This window comes from Martes martes (genome assembly GCF_963455335.1).
Source record: "Martes martes genome assembly, chromosome: 4".
Classification (NCBI taxonomy): Eukaryota; Metazoa; Chordata; class Mammalia; order Carnivora; family Mustelidae; genus Martes; species Martes martes.
The window spans coordinates 54,976,062-54,997,010 of record NC_137891.1 but is presented as its reverse complement, the minus strand read 5'-3'; positions in this window follow the sequence as shown (position 1 = coordinate 54,997,010).

The following is a 20,949-nucleotide window of genomic DNA, read 5'->3' as shown; positions in this document are numbered from 1 at the left end:
GTCAGATTCCTTTAGCTTTTACCTAATGTCCTTTTTCCGTTCCAGGATTCTATCCAGGGTAATACATTACATTTAGTTGCCATATCTCCTTAGGCTCCTCTTGATTTTCATAGTTTCTCAGACTTTCCTGGTTTTGATGATCTCAAGAATTTTGAGTAGTATAAATCAGGTTTTTGTATAATACCACTAGTGGAATTTGTTTGATTCATTTCTCATGATAAGCTTAGGATTATGTATTTGGGGGGAAAGACTGCAAAGTAGAAGGGCTATTTGTCAGATCACATCAAGCATACATACTCTCAACATGATTTATGTATGACTGCTGAGGGTGACCTTGATCATCTGGCTGAGGTAGGGTTTTTCAGGTTTCTCTATTATAAAGTTACTCATTTCCCCAATTCCATATTGTACACTTTGGAAGAAAGTCATAATGCTTAGCCCACAACTAAGGAATGGGGAGCTTTTTTCTCAAAGATAGTCTAGGCTCATCTTTTATATTTACTGTCCCAGCCCTAGGGTCAGTCATTTTTCCTAGATTCTTTTATTGGAGAATGGTAGAAGACACTAAGATCAGGATAGAAGGTATGCTCGTTGCTGCTAGGGTGTCATTGTTTCTAGGTCTTTTTAGCTGACTGAGCAAAGAAATAATATGTATTATACTAACCATGTATATATACATATCTATAAACATTTCTATATATAACCATGTGTGCCTATATTAAACTAATCATGAATGTATACTGAAGATTCCAACTCTGATCTATTACCATTATTATTATCATTCTTGCCTCATTCCTTGCTTATTTTTAAATTTCAAGTCCAATAAAACACTTGACTTTTGAAAGCGTAAAAATCAGTACTTTTTAAAAAATATTTATTTATTTATTTTTAGAGATAGAGAGCAAGTGGGAATGAGGGTGCAGAGGGAGAGGGAGGGAGAATCTTAAGCAGACTCCCTGCTGAGCATGGCACCTGATGCAGGGCTCAATCCTATGACCCTGAGATCATGACCTGAGTCAAAATCAAGAGTTGGACTCTTAAGCAATTGAGCCATCCAGGCTCCATTAAAAGTGTGAAAATTTGCCCTTCTTTCACCTATAGACTACCAGACATCTGCTCCCCACAAGATAGAGTAGTAGTTCATTTCTCCCAGCTCCTTATACTTAAAACTGGCTTAAAACTTAAAACCCTGAACATAACATAACAAACAAGAATAGGAAGACACTGAAAGATGGAAATAAGAAGGTGGACTTACTAAGGACCTTGTGACTTGAGGAATAATATGGTGATGACTTCCTGTTTCCTACTGCTTTCCATTTATCCTGCACAGTGCACTGCAGGAACCTCCTCCAATCCATAACCACCAACAGAACGAGAGACAAAAAAAAAAAAAAGCTTCAAGGAAAATCTGGTTTCCTCAGCCAAAGTATGAGGAAAAGGGTTGCTAACAAAAGAAAAGCATTTTGGCAGTACATATTGTCCTCAAGCCAAAATCCAATGGAAAAATTGCACCTACCACCTATACGCCCGGTTTCAGTGGGACCAAGTGAAGAACTGATCTTCCACACCATCTCACTCCTGGCCCTTCAAAAGCAGGCAGCACTCCGATTCTTCTATGAAGGTTATTTCAGTGTGGTCCATCAGTGAGCTGAGCCTCTACACCTATCCATCAGCAAAGAAACATAAGATAGGGCTAATTAACATTGAACTGCCCTCACATAGTCTTAGGGTCCAAATTGGGAGCTTAGCCTCCACCTCTACTTGAAATCAATAATAACAGAATGTTGCAAATTGGAGATAGTAGGCACTCTGCTTTCCCCTGATGCCTGGTGTCGGTGAAACCCAGTAGGGTGCTGAATACCTATATCTATCCTAAAGCAACAAGACAAAATGAGGTAGCACAAAGCAGGGCTAGTTGGCAGTTCTCTTCTTCCCACCCTGCCATCAGTAGAGAGCTGAGCCTCTACCCACAACCAGCATCAACAAAATGGAATGAGATGGTGTGAAGAAGGACAGTTAACACTTCACTTCCATCTCCCCTAATGTCAGGGAACCTGCTGGGGAGCTGAACATCCAGTCCCACTTAAAGGCAACAAGATGATATTAATAGTCCCACTTTGGGGGGCAGGTATTAGCAGGGCAAGAGGAGACCTGAATTTCTATTCCATCTGTCTGCAGTTAAACAATGTGAGTTAGTGCCCACTTTTGCTGGGATATTGTCAATAGGGCCTAGTGGAAAGCTGTATATACTTATTTCCATCTCCAGTCCTCATGCCACATCTCAATACAGGGGTCTTCCAGCTTAAAATAATAGTAAGATTAAATAGGGTTCAGAGCCATGTAATACTCAAAATATTAAGATATAATTGAAAATTATTCATCATCCCAAGAACCAGGAAATCATAAAATGAATGAGAAAAGACCAGAAACATGCACCAACACCAAGATAAATCAGATGTTGAAATTATCTAACAAGGATTTTAAGCTGTCCTATAAATGCCTCAATAAGCAATTACATACTCCTTGAAATAAATAGGGGGAAAATAGAATATGTAAGCAAAGAACTAGAAATTACAACAATAAAAATAAATGAAAATAGAACGGAAAAAACAATAACCACAATAAAAATCTCATTAGACTGGCTCAAGAGTAGAGTGGAGATGACAAAGCATAGAATCATGAACTTGAGGATAGATCAATAGAATTCATCAAATCTGAAAAATAGACTGGAAGATGGAGGTGATGAAGGAAAAGGATCTCAAGAATCTGTGGATCAATAACGAAGGAGCTAACATTCATATCACCAAAGTCCCAGAATGAAAAGAAACAAGACTGACAGAGTATTCAAAGAAAAGTGACTAAAAAGTCCCCAAATTTTTAAAAAACATAAATTTGCAGATTTAAGAACCTGAGAAATCCCAAAGAGGGTAAACACTAATATATACATGCCAAAACACATCATAATTAAACTTATAAAAAATAAAGACAAAAAAATCTTGAAAGCAGACAAAGAGAAGCAATATATTACTTATAGAGAAACACCAGTTTCAATGGCAACATATTTCTAATCTGAAACTTGGAGCCTGGACATTGGCATAACATTTTTCAAGTACTGAAAGAACTGTTAGTCACAAATCCACAAATTTTATATTTACTTTCTTGTTTGACTTATATTAATGGACTGCTAATTAATCTTTCTATATCCAGAATTGCCATCACCCTTCCCCAGCATTCCAGCCACAGTGTCTCCAGAGTGATCTTTCTAAAACTGAAACAAACAAGCAAATTTTTCTTATAAAAACCACTGATCATGTTATTTGAATCAACTTTTCTCTTTCTTCTAACTTTAACTTTCCAGTTAAAATCCTTGGGTAGGGGTGGCGGGGCCTGGGTGACTCAGTTGATAAAGCATTTAGACTCTTGATCTCAGGGTTGTGAGTTGGAACCCCATGGTGGCTGTAGAGATTACTTAAAATCTTAAAAAAAAAAAAAAAATCCTTCAATGGATTCCTATCTAAAGCATGGGGACAGGACCCATGGACAAAAAGTGTTGCACTGGGGTCATGAGGAGTGGCCCATTATATACTTTCAAGTTGGGAGGGGCTAGGGATAGCATAAGTCTCTAAGGAATTTTGGAAGCAAGGTTTCCAGCACCTTGAGGGAGCTAGCTATTGTTGGAAAAGGTCATTTATTAATGTCTAATAAAACCTGAGTCATGAGACCCTTCAGATGTGTAACGATGGGCCATATGCTTGGAGGATGACTGCCAACATGTATCTTGGATGGGGGAGGGCAGAGTTAAAGGAAGTTTCCAAAAGAATTTGTATATGTTAAAGTAAGCTTATAGGATCTTGGGGGCAGGCTGGGGGTCTGGCTAGTATTGCCTTTTGCCCTTAGCAAAGTCTTAAAAATTGGGCAGTTGAACCCTAGAAGAATGTCACTCTGCCTTTTTCAAGGACTTGTCAATGGGCTGTAGGTACTAAGGAAATTTAATAATTTTTCTTCTGCCTTTGTTTCCCACATCATTAGGATCTCAGACTTAATAAAGATTTAATAAAGGAAATTGTTATTGATACATCAGTGTTTAAATTCCCCAAAGTCAAACCATTAACCCAAGGACTTTTTTTTTTTTTTCCACTTGGACTTGCGAGCTAGTCATTAATACCTACCCACCCCCCTTATCAGATGCTGTCAATGCTCCTGTCTATCTCCCTCAGCACTCATCATTATGTATATACTGATAGAATCATGTTGTTACCTGTAATCATCTACCTCAGGGCAGGCCAGGAGTGTTCAAGAGTTAATGTATCTGGGTGTGGCTTTCAACCATGACAGAGGGGGTTTGGAAGATAAGTACTTCAAGTTTCTTACCCATTACTGGGATAACTCTGAGTCATGCTCTATATCTCACTGAACTCCCTTGAATGACAGTAGTCCTCCCAGAGTAATCTCTTCGGTAATGCACCACCATTGGCCTCCTTCTATGCCTGTATTCTCGGTTTCTACTCCACTTCAGAGTTTCCTGAGACTACCTCCTAGATAAACAGTTTGCATTCAAATTCTTTTCTCAGGTTCTGATTCTAAGGGAACTCAACCTAAAACAATTTCAATAATGTACAGCCTCTTAATAATCCAGTGCTCCTTACAGAGCCATCACTGTAAATATACCAAGGCATGACACATTATGTGTCACTCTTCCTAGATCCTAATGTAAACATACAGGAAAGAACATGACTTTGAAGAGAAAAATAATTTATATGAGAATGGCCAATGGATAAAGGAAAGATAATATAGTGCCATTTGTTTTCCATTCATGATGCTGTGGAATTTATGCGCAGATGGTCTGTAACAGGTGTGACTATAATTTGAGGAGACTGCTTCCTCAGCTACTCAGAAAACTGCTAACATTATTTTGGAAGCACAGCTTTCTTTACTTGCAGTTTTTCCTTTTACCTTGGTATCTATTTTTCGAAATCACTGACCAGCAGTCAGCAGATTTATTCTCTCCCTACCACCCCAGCACAAAAGAGACGTGTGTGTGCCTCCCCTGAGACTTAGACACTTCTGTGTGCATCAGTGCTTGAAAAGACAAGTTCATGGTGCATGTGTGCAATGGATATTACATATTAAAGATCTCTGAAATATATTTCTGTTAAATTTGTATGTTTACTTTATGAATAATTAAGTTTAGTCAAATTAATAATTTACTAAAGATCTAGATGAAGACTGAAGAAAGGAAGTAAATTTTAAAGAAAAAGAAAACTTGCCCTTTTTGCCTTTTGTGTTTAATAAACAAAGGATAATGTTTTTTTTTGTTTTTTGGATTTTTTTGCTTGGATTGAAAGCCCAAAATGCAGCCTGTACTCTTGTCATAATATGTTCACTTGTGAGTATTCAAACCTATAAACTGTAGATTTCCCTTAAGTTATTATACTGTTTAGGAGATCTAGGTTTGGACATTAATTAAATTTTAAAATTGAAATCTCTAAGTACAGATAATGTCCCTTTTTTTGCTGTCTCTATTCCAGGTTATTGAGTTTCTGGAAGGCCTGGTTTTCCCAGAGGAGCAGTTTCTGGTAGAAGTCTGAAGGTGTGATCCACAAAAAAAAAAAAAAAAAAATCAAGTATAGCCAATGAATTAAGGACAAGAAGGTTTCCAATCAGGTAGGAACACTAATCTCACACATTCAACCACCTTAAATAAAGTGTGCTGATGGCTGGATAGAACTACTTGGAAAAAGATAGATATATAACCTATAAGAAAGCTGTTTGCAATTCCCTTGACAGTTGTGATGTTTATCAGAGAGTACCTTGGAGGAAAATGAATACAATAACAGTATGATGTTTTTTTCCATTTTTAGCTCGTTGTTGCCTAGTACATGTAGTGATCTTGGTGACTGGCTTAATCCTAGGAGGTTAGACATGTGGAGCAGCAGATAAATCTCTTTGTTACCTTCTCCTAAGACAAATCATTTTCTAGGTTGGTCTTCATGATCTTCCAGTTGCTTATTAAAAAAATGGCCATGATGACATCAAGTAGTCTTTTAAGTGAAGAGCAGCTCCAGTTAGTGTTGTGAGGAAATCAGCTTGGTTCTTGTTGGGATACATCTATTTTTGGTCTTGCCAAATGTGACTGCACATAGGAGTTAAAAGGGAGGAAAATGGGGCATGGGAAAGAGGACCTTATTTATTTATGCATGTCAAAGTCCCACTAACAATTTTATTTATTTCATTAGCAAAATTTGAGATAAAAACTTAAGGCAAAAGGAATAATAAAGATGTCTCATTATATGGCAAGACAAAAGGCAGTAGTGACATCAAAATCAAGGTCTATCCATTTCATTCACAGTTACATACTCAGTATTTAGCATATCACTTGATCCCTACTCAGTACTCAATATAAGACTCCTGGGGAATGACTTATTGATGAATGAATGAAAAAAGTTAACATGCTAGAAATTTTTTTTATCTTTGTATTTCCTTGTGTGTTGACTTCTGTATTCTCAGGACCTAGCACTGTAACTGATACATGGAATGTAAGCAATAAAATTTGTCAAAAGAATGGATGTCCCCATTATTCTAAGGATAATTATAAGACCAACACAAACCCCATATTTGTGAGGATCTATGGCAAAAGTATCCTTGAGATGAAAGCCTATCACACTAGTGATATAGCTGAAGAATTTATCTAGTTTAAATTTTTTTTAGTACAGTTAACACACAATGTTACATTATGTACAACATAGTGATTGACATCTCTATAAGTTACCCTATGCTCACCACAAGTGTAGCTACCATCTGTCATCATACAATATTGTTACGATATCATTGACTATATTCCTCATACTGGGCTTTTAATTCCTGTGACTTACTCATTTCATAACTGGAAGCCTGTGTCTCCTCCTCCCTTTCACTCATTTTACCCACGCCTTCACTCTCCTTTCCTAGGGCAATCATCATTTGTTTTATGTATTTATAGTTCTGATTCTGCTTTTTGTTTACCTGTTTAGTTTTGTTTTTTTAAATTCTACTTATGAGTGAAATCATGTGGTATTTGTCTTTCTCAGTCTGATTTATTTCACTTAACATAATACCCGCTAGATCCACCCATTTTTTCCTCAAGTGGCATGATCTCATCCTTATTGATAATTGTGTAATATTCCTTTGTGTGTGTGTGCTGCATCTTTCTTATTCATTCCTCTATTGATTGATACTTAGGTTGCTTCCATAATTGGTTACTGGAAAAAATGATGCAATAAACACAGGCTGCACATCTTTTCAAATTAGTGTTTTTGTTTTCTTTAGGTAAATACCCACTAGTGGAATTATTGGATCACATGGTATGCCTATTTTTAATTTTTTGAGTAACCTCCATACTGTTTTCCACAGTGGCTGTACCAATTTACATTTCCACCAATGCACAAGGGTTCCTTTTTCTCCACATCCTCATGAAAACTTGTGATTTCTTGTCTTTGATTTTAGCTATTCCGACAGGTATAAGGTGACAGCTCATTGGGTTTTGATTTACATTTCCCTGATGATTATTATGATGTCGAATATCTTTTCATGTGTCCGTTTGCCATCTGTATGTCTTCTTTGGAAGAATGTCTATTTAGTCCTCTGCCCATTTTTTGATTGGATTGTTTTGTTTTTAATTTTTTTAAAAAAGATTTTATTTATCCATTTGTCAGAGAGAGAAAGAGCACGAGGAACAGCATGAGGGAGAGCACAAACAGGGGAGGGGCAGAGGGAGAAGCAGACTCCCTGCTGAGCAAGGAGCCCAATGTGGGACTCGATCCCAGGACCATGGCGTCATGACCTGAGCCGAAGGCAGTCACTCAACTGAGCCATTCAGGCACCCCGGATTCTTGTCTTTTTGGTATTAAGTTGTATAAGTTCTTCATATATTTTGGATATTAACCCCTTGTTGGATATATCATTTGCAAATATCTTCTCCCATTCGGTGGTTGCCTATTTGTTTTGGTGATGGTTTCCTTTGCTATACAAAAGCTTTTTATTTTGATGTAGTTTCAATAGTTTATTTTTGCTTTTGTTCCCTTGCCTCAGGAGACATATCTAGAAAAGTGTTGCTGCAGCTGTTGAAGAAATTACTGCCTGTGTTCTCTTCTAGGATTCTTATGGTTTCAGGTCTCACATTTAGGTCTGTAATCCATTTTGACTTTATTTTGGTATATGGTATAAGAAAGTGGTCCAGTTTCATTCTTTTACATGTAGCTGTTCAATTACCAGCACCATTTATGGAAGAGACAGTCTTTTTCCCATTGCTATTCTTGCTTTGTCCAAGATTAACTAACCAAATAAATGTGGGTTTATTTTTGGGCTCTCTGTTCTGTTCCATTGATCTATGTGTCTGTTTTTGTGCCAGTACCATACTGTTTTGATGACTATGGCTTTGTAGAGGATCTCTCTAGTTTTCATCATTTATATATCATCCCATTACATTTAGGCATAGTACCTACATTAGACATACTATTAAATGACTCACATATAGACAGAAAATCCCCTCATAAACTTCTGTGCCATGTTATTTGCAAAACATGATTTTTGGAGCATTTTTATAATGACAAGGTAAGGACAATTTCAAAATCATTAAATTCTAAAGTTGTTTATACTTTTCCACAGGTATAGCCATAGTACTGCATCAGCTATTTCTCTGTAATCTGCTTTTGCTGTCTTTTGCATTCCCAAGGGACAACAAAAGCCATTTAATCAAAGAAAGAAAAGTAAATTTTCACATAATGCAGCTTCCACAAAACCAAACACACACACACACACACACACACACACACACACACAATGTCTCTCTTTCTGTCTCTCAGATATGAAGATAAAGTAACAATCTAAAATAGCACCCAGGATGGCTCAGTGGGTTAAAGCCTCTGCCTTCGGCTCAGGTCATGATCCTAGGGTCCTGGGATGGAGCCCTGCACCGGGCTCTCTGCTCAGCAGGGAGCCTGCTTCCTCCTATCTCTCTACCTGCTTCTCTCCCTACTTGTGATCTCTCTCTCTGTCAAATAAATAAGTAAAATCTTTAAAAAATAAATAAATAAAATAGTCCAAGAACTCACTGCAAAATAAGAGGAAATCTACTCATATTTGATTATTTTGTTCTTTTATTAATGTATGATATTCCAATATACTTATTAATAAAACTAAGTTCTTAGGGAAATAGCTTTCTAATATTTTTATCTTTGTATGTATTTATCAATAATGTATGAGAATACCTCCACCACTCCACCTTTTTTTTGTATTCTCTTGGGGCAGGAGATTCCAGTTAGTTGTTTTTAAAATTCCTAGGCAGCCAAAGGACTAGTTACCACTTAAGTAAAGACAGCAAATTGTCCCAAAGTAGTAGGTCTCTTTATGGAAAATAAAGTACTCATATGAAGAGGGAAAACTTTCAGAGTTGAATGATTTCAGCTTTAAAAGATTAATGAGTAAATAGTTATGTGTGTCAAAGCAGACTCCCTCTCTATAATTAATGACTAAGGGTTATCTTTGGTACGTAGGGGATTTTAACTTTTTTATTTTTTTTAAGATTTTATTTACTTATTTCAGACAGAGAGAGAGAGAGAGAGAGAGAGAGCATGAGCTGCGGAGGGAGGGGCAGAAAGAGAACCAGACTCCCTGCTGAGCAGGGACCTCAACGTGGAGCTCAGTCCCAGGACCCTGGGATCCTGACCTGAGCCAAAGGCACTTTACCGACTAAGCCAAACAAGGCACCCTGGGGATTTTAACTTTAAAAATACTATTATATGATACTTAATGCACACAAAAGAATATATTCAAATATATTAAGTTATGAGATATAATAATAAAATAAACTACAAACACACCACTAAAACTAAGAACTAGAATCTAAACTGCTGAATCATTGTGCTCTACTCTGATCCCACCTTCCTGCTTTCATCAAACAAATAACTGACCTTGGTTTTATGTTCAACATTCACTTAATTTTTATGTTTTTTTAAACTACATATGTGATTTTGCTTATTATTGAGTTCTATAAAATTGATCTCATATTTTATGTAGCCTTCTGTGTTTGGTTTTTTTTTCACTCAACATTATGTTTCTAAGGTTCATCCATGTTGTGTTAGTGTTCATTAATTTTTACTACTATATAATATTTCATTGTGTTTATTTATTACTCTGTTGATATTTGGGCTATTTTGGACATATTATGAACAGCACCTACGTGAACATTTATTTTAATGTTTTTTGGAACACATGTGCAAGATGTGTTTTAACCATATATACCAAAAAGTAGATCTGCTGAATTCAGGTAATCCTGGAGACTAGCATAGTTAAAATTTTACAATGGTAGTCCTCTTCTCGGTCTATTTATGCAGATATCTCTTACTAACATCATAAACTTCTGCCAGTTATATCATTTTCCATTTGAGGTTTTTGGGTTTTTTTCCTAATGCTGTTTTTGTTTTCTTTTGTTTTTTATTCTATCAAATGTGTGTGAATCTGATAAAGTCTTCTTTATATTAAAATAAAATCAGTAAGATTCATAAGAATGAAAATAGGTTCTTGAGAAATTTATAAATTCCTACCTGCATTCAAATAGGAGTAAATCAGCCTGAAATTCATAAATAAAACAACAAAACAAAACTGTAAGGAACATTCACACTCAGGAACTCAAAACGGTTGCACGTGTTTATCCTGTAAGAGGGCTACAATGAAACAAAAGGATAAAGACTGCATGTCCAAACCAAAATGCAACCCCATAAATCACATTTCGGGTCAGGCCATGTAACAGTGGGGCAATTCAGTAAATAAATTAAAACAATTCTTGTTTTCAACAATTTCCTAAGTCAACATTTAGAATAATGAAAAACTTATCTTTAACTCCAAGAAATCTGGGCAGTTATTAGTTAAAGCAAATGTGTTGTACTACCGTTCTACACCTGGCTAAAAATAGTATTAAGACTTGAGGACACCCATGAACACTGAACAGACTCTCTAAATATAGCTTTTTCTTTCTCTAAAAGCATTTAGAAATATGCTATCTTTTGTGAAACTTGGCCTTGGTAAAGGGGACAAAGACACTAAGGTCAGTGACTTTTAGGCCTAGTAAAGCTTTGAAATATTTTCTTAGTTCGGAAACCCACATTTTGAAGATATGAAAACTGAAGCCCAAGAAATTCAGTATTTTGCCCAGCATAATATGGTAAAACAAGTAATAATGATGCACTCAAACCTCTGTCTTCTAAATCCATTGAACATGGATGGCATGTAGTAGCTTGTAATACCTTCTTATTTTCGTCTTCCTGAACAACACATTTCTTCTATGCCTTAACCTTTTTGCTTCTTTAAGAGGGATGATAACTCACTACAAAATTTAGCTATAACTAAATTTTAAAAATTTTGCTGTTTTATAACTCATTTTGAGCTGCTATTTTTTTTTTGTTAAAAATATGTAAGGACATTTTCTTTCCTTCTTGAAATGCCTCTGCCTGCATTTACAATTTTTTACTGTTGAATTATTGAATAGTAATAAGTACAGAAACACATTCTAGTAGAGAAAGTAAGTGTTAGGGGCAACATGGTGAACAGTACAGTTGACATAACTTAAAGGGAGATGAAGACAGAAGGAAGAGAACAAAAATGTGATTTGTTCAGAAAAAATACATGGCAAGTTAATGTTTGGCTGTTGGCTATACTTAATACAACATAGCCTAACTTAATTTAAATTCCAGATTAACTTCTGTTGTTTGCATTACCATAGACTAGGGAGTAAACAAAACAAGAGGATTTTTTATGTTCCACCATTTTGTATTCATTTCCTAAAGATTTCTATAAGACTTTTTTTTTTTTTTTAATTTATTTGTCAGAGAGAGAGAGAGAGAGAGAGAGCGAGCACAGGCAGACACAGTGGCAGAGGGAGAAGCAGGCTCCCCGCGGAGCAAGGAGCCCGATGCGGGACTCGATCCCAGGACGCTGGGATCATGACCTGAGCCGAAGGCAGCCGCTTAACCAACTGAGCCACCCAGGTGTCCCAAGACTTTTTTTTTTTTTTTTTAATAGAAACCAAAAGACTTTTCTTTGAATTATTTTCCCTGCTTCCTTGCACTTTAATCAACTGATAAATGGAATTTATCTGAATATTTATGACTACTCCTGTCCCATAATTTTCAAAGCACTAGGGATTGTGTGTGTGTGCAAATACACATGTAAACACATTTCGTATTAACTGCTGTGCTGCCTTTGCAAACATGAAATAAAGTTTTCAGTCAAAAAATTATTATTGTCATCTAGATGAAAATCAGATATGATAGTGGGGCCAACCACTGGGAAGTTTAAAAGCCATCCTCGGTGATTTACATGTGCAGCAGGATTGAAGGTCTTGCTTTAGCTGAAGCACTTAGAAGTATAAGCAAGTATGGCTCTAATTTCATATCTGAGATCTGTTTTTTTTTTTTAATTTGAGTATAGCTGATATACAATATTACATTAAAGGTGTACAACATTGTGATTCAGTATCTGTACACATTATGCTCTGCTCACTACAAGTATAGTTACCATCTGTCACCATACAATGCTATTAACATTATCATTGACTATATTCCTGTGCCTTTTATTCCTGTGATTTACTAATTCTATAACTGGAAGCCTGTATCTCCCACTCCCCTTCACTCATTTTACCTACCCACCCCTGCAATCATCAGTTTGTTCTCCGTATTATAGGTCTGATTCTGCTTTTTGTTTGCCTGTTTATTTGTTTTGTTTTTCAGATTCCACATTTGAGTGAAATCATATGATATTTGTCTTCTGAGACCTGATTTATTTAGAGTTCTTTGGCAAATGCTTCTATGTATTTTAATACTTTTTAGCTATGCTATAAAAATACCAAAAGCTGGTGTGAATTAATGAAGTGATATGCAAAAACGAAAGCCTCAAGATAGGATAAGCATGGGGTCTTCTAATTATCACTCAAATAAGTTTTGTTGACACAAACATTGTGGAAATTAAATAAAAACATTAATAATTCATTATGCTGAAATCAAAATCATCTGGTTATGTCAGTACAAAAGAAATCCTAATTTGTACCACAAAGGTAATGAACTAAAAAAATGTTATTTGCTAAATATTTACTTAGTACCCTGCACTGTATTTATAACACTTTTCTGAAATTTGGTGGACAAACAAGAGAAATAGAAATTCTCCATACTCAAGTAGTTTATACGTTGGTTGATGAACTATCTCTATTTGGAGATCTTTGAAATTCTCAGTTTATTGTAACTTCATCATATAAGTTGTTTTTCTATCTATTAAAATCAATATTTATCACCTTAAATGTTTCTTAAATGTTCCTAGTAATGAAATTGTGCCATAATGATAATTTCTAGTACTGATAATAGAGTTGATAATAGAGATGCTTGATATTGATAGCAAGGTGATTTTGACAATCTACAAAATGTCATGAGGTTTTTCATAATAACAACTTGTTTCCTAGACAAAAAGCCACTTACTATTTGTGTTCTCACTTTATAAAGAACTTTATTAATAGTGATTTTACCACATCGTAAAATTTATATTTTAATATAGTTTGCTTTGTGATTATCTCATTTTAAAACTATTCTTTATGTAACTACTATATATGATGTAAATATTCATATATATTTCTCAATGGCTAAACTAATACATTTTTAATTTCTTAAAGTATTTATTTAATTTATGTTGCTATTCTTCAGCATTCGCTTTTCTCTCTGGAGCCTATCCTACTGATTTCAAAAAGCCTGAAAATTCTGAAAATCCCACATGAAGTGATGCATGAAAAATCTTAAAATATAATGATGGTAGAGAAAGAGAGTATTAAACATTGTGCTGAAGATTATTCCATTAATAAAGAGATTAATCAGTGCTTCTAACATTTGGAAATAAAATAAACATAAAAAAACATTATAATACTGAACAATGACATTTTCTCCTTCTTTTCATTTTCTTAAAAAGATTTTATTTATTTGAGACAGAGAGAGAGAGAGCACAAGTAGGCAGCAGGGGCAGAGGGAAAGGGAGAAGCAGACTCCCCGCTGAGCAGGGAGTCTGACAGTGGGCTCAATCCAAGGACCCCAGGATAAGGACCTGAGCCAATGGCAGACACTTAACCAACTGAGCCACCAAGGTGCCTCTGAACAATGGCATTTTCAATAAAAGGGGATATTAAAAAATACTATATAGAAAACTCATATCTGCAAAGCAGATAATTGGCAATGATGATACATATATTAAAATATGTAACAACATAATCATAGCAACTGGTTTGTTTTTTTTTTTTTTTGGCTGAAAAGAGGCATATCAGGGTGCTTAAGCACTGTTTCAATTGGAATAGATAGTTAAACATTTTGCAAAAAATACTTGATTGCAGAAGAGGAGATAATAGCATGTGTGTGAATGTGTGTTTTCAATTAATGCATTTTCATTCATTGAGAAAAGAAAAGAATGCCAGATTTTTAAAAATGTGACATTGTGAAATGTTAAAGTACCATTCTTAGACTTATTTCTGCTGCTGCTTTTCCTTTAGCATTTACCAAAAATTGCCATCTTATCCAAGTTAGAGATCTAGGAGCAATCCCCGGATTCTCACTGAGGGGCACTCTACCTTCATGTCCCCCACTCAATAAGTCACAAATTCCTGGCCCTCCTATACCAGACTGCTCTCTACAACATATGCCTGCTCTTTCCCTGTCTAGTCCAAACATTTCTGCCTCAGCCTCCTACTGAAGTCACTTCTAGTTCATTGTGAACAGGATCATTTTTAAACCTTCCTCAGTCGTAGACAGCTGCACTTTTGGAAGCTTTACGTGATGTCTTATCAGATGTATTAAAATGTATCCACATCACTTACTCAGTATAATTTATAGATAACTCTATGAGACTTGAGCAATGTAGCAGTTGATGAGTTGTACAAATATTAATGTTTGAAAAAATTACTTAAAATTTTTATCTCAGTTTTACAGTTTTTTTATATTTTGAAACAATTTTTTTTTAGGTGTCAATTTAGTAAGTCCTTCTCAAACTCCTGGTCCCTGGTGAGTGTGCTTTTACTGTCAGAGGCTGGACAGCCCTGAATAAAGCATCTAAAGGACCATCACCTGAATGAGTACCAGATCTGTGGGAACTGGAATGTAAAATGCTTCTCGAACAAATCTAGAAATCAAGGAAAAGATAGTGGTGTCAGTTATGTTGTGTATCAGATGATAATATTAAAAAGCCAGGTACTATAAGGATGTTAATAAAATATCATCCAATAATGTCTTAAAACAGTATGTGAACTTCTTACATACTTAAAAAGAAATACTGCTGACAAAAAAAAAAAAAAAAGAAGAAGTTTAGCATGCTCCAAAACAAATGTTGGAAAATGACAGGTGGTTTTGTAAGTGGTTAAATCACCTACTAGTTTCATTACTTAATGTTTCTAAATCCTTGTTATTTCATCTTTAAAAGTGAGATAATGAGAATACCTATTTGACAGAATTGTTGAGAAATTTAAATTATATAATTCTCATGAACTGTTTAATGTGGAACCTGGCATATACTTAATATTTTGTTATTATTGATAAAGCACTAGTAAGCAATAACTGTTTCATTATTTTTATGGTCATCGTTGCAACTTGGAGCAGACCAGACAATACTACTGAGCTTAATTTGACCATTCATTGTTATTTTAAAGATGGGAAAGTTAATAATGAATTATTTTGAAATGTGTCAGTGTTCTAACATCCTTTCAAAGCTAAATATTTATTTAATATAGAACAAATAGTCTTAATTCAATGAGAAAGAATAGATGTTAAAAGTATCTTTCCTCCTTAGGATTCTACAGACCCAGAAAAAAAGGTAAGACAAAGGATTTAGAAAGTATTATATAATAAAGAATAGCACAAGCCCTAGGCTTTTAATGCTTTTGTAATTTTGATGTGAATAACCCCAGGCTCCCATTCTAATGTCAGTACTACCACAGACTGTGTAAGACATGGTCAAGTCGAATAACCTCTCTCTGCTTTAGTTTCTTCATCTGTAAAGTGTAAGTAATATTACTTATCACTTGCCAGCCAGCAGTACTTCTTCAGCTAATTGACTGTCTCAGCAGGGATGTTGCAAAGATTAGCTGATAAATGATTTATAAACCCCTTGAAATATTAAATAAGTGATGTAAAAAGCTCTAACAAGAGGACAGAACAAATTATTCCATGCATTAATTTGCTACTTAATCATATATATTTTTATTTTAAAAAACACCCCTAAAAAGAGGTAGCCCTCGGTACAGTGAAAATAGGATAGATTACTAGGAATTCTAGAGTGCTTTTTGTTGTTGTTATTAAAAAAAAAAAAAACAAAAAAACAAAAAAAAAAAACCTGTTATAATTAAGAATATATAGAAGAAAAAGTGTATTAGAGGAAATGATTATAGTTCACCTCCCTAAATTGTGGGAAAGTCTTCAAGAAAGGAAAAGAACTGAATAAAAACAAGGGAACACACTTTCTTAGACAACCTTTACCATTAACAATGGTATAACCTTGACAAATTTATTTAACTAATGAGGAGTTTGAGTAAGATAATTAAAAACACATCTACAAAATGTTTTTTTTTTAAAGATTTTATTTATTTATTTGACAGATATCACAAGTGGCAGAGAGGCAGGCAGAGACAGAGAGAGGGGGAAGCAGGCTCCCCGCTGAGCAGAGAGCCAGATGCGGGGACCCTGGGATCATGACCTGAGCCGAAGGCAGAGGCTTCAACCCACTGAGCCACCCAGGCGCCCCTACAAAATGTTTTTTATAGATGTATGAACAACATAGAAAATCCTGTGCCAATCTCTGTAAGCGACTAAAAAATTAAAGACCCAAATCTCAAGGAAAATATAAGAGATAAGCAACAGGAAAATAATTAATTCCTGCACAGTGCCAAATTAAACAAACACTATAATAAAGTTATTCATTATACCTGGAGATGGAAAGAGGGTGTAGTTTATAAATTCAGCTTGAGAGATGAGTAGAATTTTGTTGTCATTAGGAGAGAAGGACATTCTAGGTTGAGAAAACAGCATTAGAAAACCAACAGAAGACAAGATATATGGCAAGTGGTAGCTATGGATGAACATTAGTTTGCATGAGAGAGATAGTTTAGGGAAAGATATTGGTAAAGTAAGTTTGTTTCAAATTCTAGAAGGCCATGCAAAAAAAACTGAACTATGTTTGGAGTGGGTTCCCAGGAGCAACTGAAGATTTTTGAGTGCTTTATGTTTTGTAAAGTTTATTTTGATAATAGTGTGAATGGTATGTTGGAGAATACATTTAGTTAAGTAAGTAATTAGCATATAATTGCAGTAGTCAAGAAAGAGATGATGAAACCAGTGACCAGAGGAAAAATAGAAATGAAGAATATAAAATAGACATTGAATAGGTAGAATTAAAACAATGAGGTTTGAGAAATGATTAGATGTAAAGATGAAATGTGAATAATTATTGGGATGGAGTAATTGAAAACAATTATAAGATTTCTGTCATAGGTGCCTGAGAAAATAGTGGTAATATACACTGAAATAATGAGAATAATGAATAGAGGAAGTGGAGAATACAGCAAAGAGAATCCATTTTGAACTTACCAAATTTGAGTTTTTGAGGACAATCATGGTGGAATATTCAGTACACAATAAAAATTCTCAAGCTGGGGCCACCTGGGTGGCTCAGTGGGTTAAGCATCTGACTCTTGGGTCCAGCTCAGGTCATGATCTCCCGGTGGTGAGATCCAACCCTATGTTGGGCCTAGTACTCAGTGGGGAGCCCCTGTCCCCATGCTTGCTCATGCCTGTGTGTGAAATAAATAAATAAATAAATAATAAAATCTTAAGAAAATAAATTTTAGGGGTGCCTGGGTGGCTCAGTTGGTTGAGCGTCTGCCTTCAACTTGGGTCATGATCCCAGGGTCCTGGGATTGAGCCCCATATCGGGCTCTCTGCTGAGCAGGGAGCCTGCTTCTCCCTTGCCCTCTGCTCTCTCTCTCTGTCAAATAAATAAGAAAAAAAAAAGAAAGAAAAAAGAAAAAAGGAAAAAGGAAAAAGAAAAAAAAAAAGAAAGAATTTATCAGTCTATACTTCAGAAAATTACCAGGCCCCTGGGTGCCTGGGTGGCTCAGTGGGTTAAGGCCTCTGCCTTCGGCTCGGGTCATGGTCTCAGGGTCCTGAGATCGAGCCCCGGGTCGGGCTCTCTGCTCCGCAGGGGGCCTGCTTCCTCCTCTCTCTCTCTCTCTCTGCCTGCCTCTCTGCCTACTTGTGATCTCTGTCTGTCAAATAAATAAACAAAATTTAAAAAAAAAAAAAAAAGAAAGAAAATTACCAGGGCCCTCAAATTATAGATTTGATAGTCATCTGTGTACAGGTGCAGTTAAGACTATGGGGGTAAAAGAGATTATCAAACAGAACGTAAAGAATAACAAAAAGAGTAAATATTATTTAAGAGGTAAGCAGAGGAAAGAACAAGAATAAATACAAGAAAAGATTACAGGAAATCAAGAGTAGTAACTTTGGTAGCTAAAGGAGAAAAACATATCAAGAAAAGAGAAATAGCAATGTAAAATGCTATATACAATTTTATATATGTGATTATTGTTTAAAAAAAACCTTGAATTTTGTGATTAATCTGTAATGGTTTTTCTTTGAGAAAGCAATTCTGGTAAATTAATAAATATTTAAGTCAAATTGCAAAGAAAATAAAAATAGAGGGAAGGAGGAAAAATTAGTACCTACTTCTTTTCCTCTAAGTTTTGGGGGTAAATGAAAGTAAAAGAGATGTCATTAAGGACATAAAGAGTTAAAAGATGAAATATATCTTCAACAGGGAAAATGTAAGCAATTTTATAGGCATTGGAGAAATAGGGAGAAGAAGCAGAGGGCAGAAATGAAGGAACAATAATGGGACAGAAAATAGAATCAAAAGCACCAGTCAGGTATTAATGTTGGGCAAAAGAACTCTTTAATAAAGAGACAGACAATTTCAATGTGAGGCTAAAGAAAGAGGAATTGAAGAAAATTATGTAGGATGACCTTGGTCTTCTTCATAAATTCATTAGGCAAGATTTTCTGTGGAGAATGAGAATTTGAAAGAATTTGAAATATAAATAAGACTGAAGAAGCACAGAAAAATAAAGAAATTGGTGTTGTTAGAGATGGTAAAGAGGTCAGCTAGAAAGGAACAAAGGGATTTATAAGTAGCTTTGAGGTCACTTGTTGCCTAATTAGACAGTGAAATTATTTTCTAAAGGAATATAGCCTGTACTTCTGACTTTGTAACATTTTTAGGCTTAGATTTCTCATTACAAAGTTTTGATTTGTTAAGCATTGTGGAAAGGAGAAAAAAAGATTTGAATCTGAGCTAAAAGAAGTTTCAGAGAATTTAAGTAATAATAAAAAAATAAGTAGATTATGAGTTTATAAAATGTTCCCATTTCAAAAAATGTTCCCATTTCAAAAAAAAAAAAGAAATGTATACCTATGTATATCCAGATAGATAGATAGATAGGGATAGATATTATATATCTTGGTAGATATCTGTATATAAACCCTTGAATGAAGACATAAGGGTCAAAACTATCACATCACTGGGATCAGAGATGAATTGATAAATAGAGAAAAGATTGAGAAGAATAATCATTAGTATCAAATACTGAAACTTTTTTGAACCTGAGAATTTTTAATATATACTGAAAATCAGGGAGAAAGTGAAGAACTTCCTTCAACTAAGGCCAATGGGATACCATGTCTAATAGTATTAGTCAAAATCTTATTGTGAAAACCATCAAAGACATTCTCATATTCGGCAGGATTCATTCTAGCGATGTTTTTGTGATAGAAATGTCAATGCCTTGGATTCAGAATAAAAAAGGATTTGACTTCACCTAGTTAATAAAAATTGCCATCTCTCTGTGTGATATAACTCAGTATATAAGAATGCTGGGACACTACCCAAACTCTTCAGAAGTGCAATACCTGTTCTTGTTATACTATGTAATACTGAGCATATTGTGCAGGAATTGTAATTATGCCTTAACAGAGGAAGCTTTTATAGAATTTTTTAAAATTGTGGCTGTTATTAATAGGATTGTGGTTTTTATTTCTTCTTTGTCATTCACTCCAAAGTGTCACTAGAATACAGCTCAATTCAAGGAAAAAGGGAATTGAGGTAGCTTTGAGTTCTAGAACTTTGTTCTAATCTCCACACTTAGTGTGAAGCCCTCTGATCTGTAAGATTAAGGGGATGTTTTTTTGGAAACAAGCTACTAGATTCTTAAGCCTGAATTACATAAACAAGAAGGAATTATAACAGGAAAAGGAAAGAAAAAAAGATGGATAGTACTTAGCCTGGAAATAGAGGAGCTGATATTTCCAGATTATTTTAGGAATCAAAAATTTGCTTAGTTAGGTACGCCAGGGAGGCTCAGTGGGTTGGGCCTCTGCCTTCAGCTCAGGTCAGGATTCAGGGTCCTGGGATTGAGCCCCAAATCCGGCTCTCTGCTCGGCGGGGAGCCTGCTTCCCCCTTTCTCTCTGCCTGCCTCTCTGCCTACTTGAGATCTCTCTCTGTCTGTCAAATAAATAAAATCTTTTTAAAAAATTTGCTTAGTTAAATTCTTTACCAAAGAGTTTTCTTCTATGATCTATAATGTTGATCAGACAGTTTCCTATTACTATGAATATCAACTATTTTCAAAATTTTGTCCCTGGACTCCTGCAGGTCACCCAAACCCTCTCAGTCAGTTCTCTGAGATACTGTCATTGGATTCACAAATTCAAAATAATTTTCATAATAATACTGATGATATTTGCCTTTTTACTTGGCTGACACTGCATGAATGGTGCAGAAGCATGGTGGGAAAAACTGCTGGCACCTCAGCACTAATCAAGTCAGCAACACAAAACTCTACTGTA